The sequence below is a fragment of the Saccostrea echinata genome, unplaced genomic scaffold (genome assembly GCF_033153115.1).
Source record: "Saccostrea echinata isolate AGI-Se365-2 ecotype Australia unplaced genomic scaffold, CSIRO_AGI_Sech_v1 ptg000016l, whole genome shotgun sequence".
NCBI classification, from domain to species: Eukaryota; Metazoa; Mollusca; class Bivalvia; order Ostreida; family Ostreidae; genus Saccostrea; species Saccostrea echinata.
In genome coordinates, this window is record NW_026889765.1 from 22,896,377 (window position 1) to 22,905,171 (window position 8,795).

At 32.4% G+C, this 8,795-nt stretch overlaps 1 pseudogene; it reads right to left on the minus strand.

Moving 5' to 3' along the window:
* Positions 1-220: 220 nt before the first annotated feature.
* Positions 221-6,499, minus strand: LOC133188228 (DDRGK domain-containing protein 1-like; annotated as a pseudogene).
* Positions 6,500-8,795: the final 2,296 nt, after the last annotated feature.

An 8,795-nucleotide genomic window follows, 5' to 3' on the forward strand; every position in this document is an offset into this window, starting at 1 on the left:
TTTTACATAACATCTTTCATAAATACAAGAAATATAAAAACAGTAACAATTACCTTGTGAAAATTCTATTTAACTGTTGATAAAAAAAATATGTGGGTTAAAATTACATGGTTCCATACCCAGAACCTTGATGTCTGATTTCTTTTTTTTTTTTTTTTTTTTTTTTTTTTTTTTTTTTTGATACTAAATTAGTTATATGATCACTGCAATGATAGCATCGAATTAAATATTCTGTATGGCACCTTCAGGAATTCCAACCACCAACAATGAATCTCTGATGTCATTGTACACACTGAGATAATAAATAAACATGTTGATCTTTTTCTCTTTCATGCCCCCTTATTATTCTTCTATCACAGGTAAATAGACAGTACACAGACTTCAGGCACTAACTTCAGACAGGAGTCTTTTCTGAACCTCTGCATTGTCCAGATTTAAGTTAATTAAGTGATTACTGGACTCTGCTAAGTCTGATATTGACACTCTGCCGTGCTGTTTAATGAATTTGGCCACAGATTCGAGTTCCTCCATTGTAATAAATATAAATTTCCCCATGTCATCCATTACCCCCGTCAAACAACCTTCCGTCTGTATTTCTTTAACTCGATCAGCAGCATCCTACAGAGAAAAATGGCACAGTTCATATTTTTTTTACAGCATTTCACCTTCTGTTGTCAGCAAAAGTTGAACTTTTGATAAACAATTACCATGCTGTTAACATACTTTTTTATATGAGGTCAAAATTCTACATAATCACAATTTCTGTTCAATGCGCAGGTAGAATATTATGCAGATTTTGTGCATTGTTAATAAATTAATCCCATGTAAAAATTGTATTTCTACTCTAAGTTATTTCTTGCAAAACAAAATTTTGCAGAAATGTTTCAAACATCTTTACCACAACAATGCTCAATTTTACAAAAAGTAATCAACACATTAATTCTAAAAACAGAGACAATGTGAATTTAATTACCAAGAACTTAAAAGCAAATCATGAATCTCCATCTAAAACAAATGAAAATCATAATCCACAGAACACCACTATTTATACTTCAACACATTTTCACACTTTTTGGAAATCATTACATTACCTGGGTCTTGATTTTAAAATGGGCAGCTAAGTCTTCCAGCATGATAACCTTCAGTTCCTGAAAACAAAATGTATATAATTATATATACCACTTAAAATTAACTATGCAATGAAACATGTGCTATGCAATGTCATAGTCTACCCCATGATTTTATGGATATACATATGTAAATAAAATGAAAACAAATATTCTCAATTGATGCTAATAACCTACTATGATTTCAGAGTGTCTTTTTATAGCTACAGGTATAAACAATTTTTCTTTGTTTATTTTAGCTTGTATCTTTTTATTTCATGAATTTATAATGTCTTCAAAGAGGAACTGCCTATACTAAACCAAAGACTTCTACAAAAATCAGGAATATTCTACACATGAACTGTCAAGACAAACAGCTGGGTGGTTTTAGTAAATTCCCTTTATTACTCAAACCACATGTACTTCATCTTGCTAGAAAAAAATAAATATAGGAAAAAATATAATGTAAAAGGAACCCCTCAGTATGTTGTAGATATTTCTTCTTATAGACACTTACCTTAATGTAGTCAATAAATTCTTGAAGAAGTGACTGTGACTGAAAAAGAAAACAGATGTGTTGGTGAAACAATATTAAACCTGAAGTAGTCAACATCCCAGTCCTTTTCCTCTCCCTTATCATCCTTCTACAGTTAAATGTAATGACCAAGTTTGAAGTTACACTTACAATGCTGCTGAAATCAGAGACATCATACATATACAGGAATAAAAGCATTGAAACCTTACTTCAAAACAGGAAAAATAACTTATCTAGTGCTGTTACTCCTTCTATAATTACACAAGAGAAATCAAGTTCTTTGTGTAATGCATCATAAAGGGAGATAACGCAGTTACTTCTTCTTCTATAATTTCACTAAAGAAATCAAGTTCTCTGTGTAATGCTTTGTAAAGGGGGATAACTCAGTTTCTCCTCGTTTTATAATTACACTAGAGATGTGTGATGGTTCATAAAGGGAGATAACTCAGTTACTCCTTGTTCTATAATTACACTAGAGAAATAAAGTCTTCTGTGTAATGCTATATAAAGGAAATAACTCAGTATCTCCTTGTTCTATGATTACACTAGAGAAATCAAGTCCTCTGTGTAATGCTATATAAAGGGAGAAAACTCAGATACTCCTTGTTCTATAATTACACTAGAGATGTGTGATGCTTTGTAAAAGGGAGCTAACTCACTGAGAGGTCTGGTCCTATATCCTCCTCCCCCTCCTCTTCCACACTGAATGCCTCCTTCATCTTCAGGTACTCCTCATGTTCTCGTCTGTCTCTCCTCCTCCTCCTTACGGATCCTCTCATCCTCAGCCTGAGGAAGTCAAACAATATTTCAAACATATAATTATTTCATTTTTTTTTTCACATGGTCAGTTCTACCTATGTCATATATCAATCTGCTAAGAGAAAAACTTTACTGCCATTTTCAATTCATTACTGGTATTAAATGGACCCTATTTATAAGGATTATTTATCAAAACTAAAAAGCTATTTTATGAGATAATTATTACTACTTATTTAAAAAAAAAATTAAATCCTCATAAAATAAATTGCACTATGTCTTAATCAAGGAGGATAACATTACAATTGAAACCAAAACATATTTGCATCAGCTTTGATAAAATAAACATTACACTTGGTGAGGTAAAGACTTTTAATAAATATAATAAATTTTATTTTTACATGTCAATTTAAGTTAAAATATTGTACTAAACTGGAATTCTAAATTACATCTAACCTGCAACATGAAGACTTCTTGTGAACATATAAATGTTTATGTATGTGTACAACTCAATCAAACCACACATTCAAGTTTTGATTTAGTTTCTTAATTTCAATGAATTCTCTAGCAAAATAAAATGTAATTTGTTCCTTTATTGTTTCGTGGCTTCTGATTTTCAAGGACAAAGGAAATTACCCTGGCAGCCTCCTCGGCTTTTGCTATTTCCTCTTCTTTTTTACGTTGTTTTTCCAGGAGTGCTTCAAGCTCTTTTCTCTCTTTCCGTTCCTCTTCCTCTGCCTATATAAAAGAAAATTAATTTCAAACTGTCAGATATTTTTACAGTATTTTTTTTTGTACTGCTCCATCTTATCTAGGAAAAAATGCAATGTGCTTTATTTTTACACCGTAATAAAATAAAACTGACACTAAAATAAAAATAAAACTCAATTTTCCTAATCAGTAATCAGTGGATATTTTCACTGCAAATCACCAAACATTTTTAAAGCATAAACTATTTGCTGTTTTCAACAAGTGTTGTTCAGAGTATAATTTAAGGTAATTGCTAGTGTTGTCAACGAGTACCCAGTTAATCGTCGAACGATGCGAGTATCGGTTAGTAAAACTGATACTCGGTTACTCGGATAAATTGAATTTTATTAAGTAAATCAGTAGGAATAATGTATTTTTGTTTATAATGTCCCCATTTTATTTACCGTTATTTAACGTTAGTCTAGTCTAGTAAGATCTAGCGTTTTACAAATGCGATCGATTTGTTTTGATTAGTATTTCACAGATTGTCTAATTGATGGCTTTGATTGCCAAAGGGTATAAAAGTTTCTAAGTTTTTTTTTAATTATAATTACCTAACATAAACATGTGCTAGTCCGCAGTTTAAGATTAAAGAAGGTGCCGGCACATGCATTGAAAGCATGGAGATATATTTTTAAATAATGGTTGAATTTAAATCCGTGAGGTGTTAATTATGTGAAATGGAATTAACATACATGGGTGGGACAACTAATATGCTAAACCACCTCAGACTGAAGTTTAACTGTGAAACGAGCGATATATAAAGCGCAAAACAGCCAACGATTACGGGATGTTCGATAACAAATATATTTAGTAGATATTGTGAGTTTGTAATTATAAATAAAGTTCATATGCAGTGCATTTGTGTTTTGCATATACCGATATACAAATGATAAGATGAATATAGAAATTGTAAAAACATTACATACAATATACATTAAAACTGAATTTAACAACTCGAGAACAAGAATGTTTTGATGTCTCAAGAAAAACCATTCGAGTAACCCGTTACTCGATCGGAAAAGTAAGCGAGTAACCGGTTACTAAAAATCGTCCAATTTGACAACACTAGTAATTACCGAACACAGATTGAGTTATTTTTAGAGTATTTACCAAACGTTGCTGCTTTCTTTCCTCCTTGGCCTGCAACTTCAGCATCTTCTTCTTACCAATCTTCTTCTCTTCTCCCTCGAAATCCTCAAATGGGGCATTTGGTAAAGCATCCTCATCTGCATAAAAAGAATATTGAAGAACACAACAATCATTTCTTAAATCCTCTAAAATGTTTCAATCATCTTCTGACCATTTTAGAAGAATAACAATTCTGTGAAGTATTCTGTCCTATTTGTTGTAAAAAATTATATCTCTTCTTTGCATGTAATTACTGAGTTGTGAAAAAGAATCTTGACATTCAGTATCATTTCAGGTCCACATAAGGCTCTCTAATGTATTTTACAATCAACATCAAGTGAGTTGCCTGAAAGGGTACCATTTTCCCAGTGCCATAAAAGTAATGACTGAAAATTTGAAATTCAATTGCCAATTAACAGGTACAGTGATATGATTAAGTAATAAGATACTTTTAAAATTTAAAAATTAAAACAAATATACATAAATTGTCACCGACAGGTTTGCAGGTGCACTCAGTACACTTACGCACAATTAACAACTATTAACCATGTTTAATGCTACAATGGTAAATTCCATATTTTTCTAACTTTGTGTTATTTTTCACAATTCATACACTACTGAAGATATTCCACAATAGTGGGGAAAAATCATTCAATTCTTATTCTATCTTCGTGACAATTATTAGGAGTTGACACTTTTTTTAACTAAAGAGGAATTTACCAGATTCGTCCCCTCGATTGGCCATTCTGTTTCTTCTCCCTCTTCTTCTGACCCCTTGGGGCAGATTTTGCCTGTTGTACCAGAAGATAACCAATGAGGACAGGAAACTCTTCAGCAAGACCTGGACATTCAAGCTATAAGCATGGGAGTCTCAGAGTGACTGGATGATAAGCTTCAACCCAGAAAAGTGTGAAGTTTTACGCATTACCAACAAGGAACGTATAATACTGAGGCCAACTATGCCATTCACAGCCAAACTTTGCAGATTACCACCAAAGCAAAGAACCTGGGTGTCACAATTGATAACAAGCTCAACTGGGGTCCACATAATATAAATAACATCACATGAAAAGCCAACAACACCATTGCTTTCTTGATCCATAACCTCTCTGGCTGCCCATGGTCTATCAAGGCAACCAGTTATAAGACCCTAGTGTAACCCCAGGTCGAATACGCCTCCACTGTATGGGTTCATACCAACAAGACCTATATAAATAAGATAGGAACGGTACAATGAAAGGCTGCACGATACATCATGGGCGTTTACAGCAGGGAGAGCAGTGTTACATCTATGCTCCAACATCTCTATCTTGATACCCTGCAGTCCAGGTGGATAACAGCACAAGCCATCATGATGTGCAGGGTTGTGAATGACCTCATAGATATTACATCTAGTCATTTACAACCACACTCAACTATACCAGAGGACATGCTTTGCAGATTCTTCTTCCCAGCTGGAGTAGTGATATGGAATTCAATGAATTCATTCCCAGCATCCATAGTCACAGCTGATTTACTCAAGGCTTTCAAGGCCCAAATCATCTCCTATTCATTTTAGAAAAGATTGATGATTTTATCCATATTTTAACAGGGCCTTCCTCAGCATGATTTTAACCATTTATACAGGTGCAAAAATGCCCAACATTGGAGCCAGGCACATTACCAGAAGAAGAAGGCATAAGAAATATAAAAAAAATACTGAGCACCCGGGGTTATTTTAAAGTTCAAATTACAACAAAATTTATCTATATTACTAATAGTATAATATAGATAATTTTTTTTGTAATTTGAACTTTAAAATATACTAATAGTATAATATAGATATATTCTGTTGTAATTTGAACTTTAAAATAACCCCGGGTGTTCAGTATTTTTTTATATTACTATATCAAAGCAAAAGGATTGAAATATATCAGCTTATTTCCGAGTGAATTTTATGGAGTTATCCATCAGAATTTCATATTTCATAAAACACTGTCACATAAACACATACATATAGTAAACAATCATGTCAACTACGCGCACACCCTTCCTCATAAGGTTTTGCGACAAGCTTCCCAACCCTTATCACATAGCTGTGCTGAATCTGATACTTTTTTTAAAACAAGTTTAATCAAATTGTACCTTTCTTGTTATCGTTGCAGAATATCGAGGCAAGTAAAATAATTATGCCTACGATCGCCATCATTACTAAATACACCGTCGCTTGGTCTACAGCCATTTTGATGCTCACAGATGTTTTGTGTTTTCAAGACGCTGATACTAAAACAAGTCCCACGGAGAAAATAAGTCCCACATGAGTCCCACAGCAAAGGAGCTAATAAATACATATAATAAAGGTTTACTTTGAAAGAATATGATATTTATTTGATCATCTATCCAAAAAAAATCTGATAAAAGGTACTTTGGTGTGATAAAAAGACGATTGTAACCGGCGGACCACAGTCAAGAACGATAACTCTGTTTAATGTAAAGAATGGTGAAGAACAGTTCATCAAGATCTTGGCACTGCTAAACCGCTCAACTTTTCACAGATGTTTTGTGTTTTGAAGTTTTCAAGATTTCCCAAACACGAAACACGACGGAAATAACTAATGAAACGTAATTGTCGAATCGGAAAAATGCTTGTAATTTTTCCGAAAACTTAATCTTTCCCAACGATTAGGCCTAATATTTAGTTTTAGTGTAACATACTGCTGAGCTGTCTTGGAGGTCACCATAGTTGCTCTTAGAACAGGGATGGGGTAATCGTAATCGAGTAATCGTAATCGATTGTAATGATTACTTTTTTTCAAGTAATCGACAGTAATCTGTAATCGAATAGATTTTCGATTACTTGTAATCGTAATTTAATCAATTACAGCTAAAATTGTCAATGTAATTATAATTACTTTTTCGATTACTTTCGATTATTTTATACATAAATGGATGTTATTTTGGAGAATTATTTCCAGTCAGACACACATAAATATCAAATATAAACCACCTAGTGTACAATGTTTCGATTTCCTTACTTTTATTATCATAAGTTTAATAATGTTCTCAATTTTGAATGAAAGTTTTCATTCAAAAGTGTAAGGTTGCTTTTTTTGTCAGTGAGAGGTTATAAGTCTATATTTTTAAGAGAGGGAGTTAGTGTCACTGTGTTTGCTTATCTTGGCTAATTAATTGACTGAGACATCTCTGATTTACAGATAATAAGGTGTAAACTGTGAACTACCTAGTGTTTAACTTTTATAATTCATTGAGTTCCATTGAATACAAACAATATTTTATAATTGATAGTTCCATTGAAGACAAACAATATTATTAAAACAATTAATAGCTCTCAAAACACTTATTTCAATACAGAATGAAAATTGTACTATTAGTTTAATTACTTAAAGACACATTTAATTTACATGTTTATTACTAAGAGTTCTAATTTACTTTTTTTTTTTTGAAAAAGACATGTACAGGACTTAGAAACAACAAATTTCTATGAAAAAAACCGAGATTGTCATTTTTTTTTTTTTTTTTTTTTTTTGACCCTCTATACAATGATGAAAGATGTCATTTTTGATACAGGGCCAGTGGCAGATTCAGGGGGGTTGGGGTTGGGGGGGTTCGGGAAATACCCCTCCCCCCGCCCAACCAACCAAACAAAAAATTATTTTTTTACAAGTGTCATTTTAACAACATATTTCATAAATGAGACTCTATCCAAGCCCATTGTTTTACACAAAGAGGTGAAATATACAGCCACCACGAGAAATCCCTTTCTGCTTGAGTGCACACAATATACAAGTAATCAACAGTACAGAGATCATGATAGTCCGTGCAGCTAGTGATGACACAAGGTCATATACTAACAACCAAAACTGTACATAGTTATTACGGTATTGTTTTGGTATTGCTAAAGTAATATTCTTTCAAGAATTTTCTTCTTCGATAATTGAATGTTATTTTATCAGTGTTTATTGAACTACGTGAATAAACTGTGATTATTATTATTATTTAGAAGAAAAAAAAATCAATTAATACAATATTTTCATGACATCATCAGGTTGCTTTTACTACATGTACTGGGAAAGTAGACCCTTCGAGTAATAGTTTACCAGTTGTTTATGTTGTGACCTGTACCAAAAGCACATTGAAAGTGTTCCTTTTGTAGATGGAAGTTACAATGCAATTTTAAAATGCAAAAGATCTGCAAATATTTTTTTTAAATTACAGTTGAATGATGTGTGAAAAAAACCCAACTAAGGGTTACAACTTTGTATAATGAATTGTGGTAAAACTGATATGTTTTAAAGTAGAGGTCCTGTTAAAACAAGAATTGGCCACTTTTTTATTGATTGTTTTTTAAGACTTTTTTTTCAGACATTGGGCTGGTAAGTGGGTAAAAAAAAAAGAAGAAAAAAAAGAATTAAAGAGTGCAATAATTACCCCCCCCCCTTCCAAATTAATAAGCAATAATTGCAACAATTTCCCAAAATAATTTATATTTATTCTTCGATATGAAATATCATTATTTG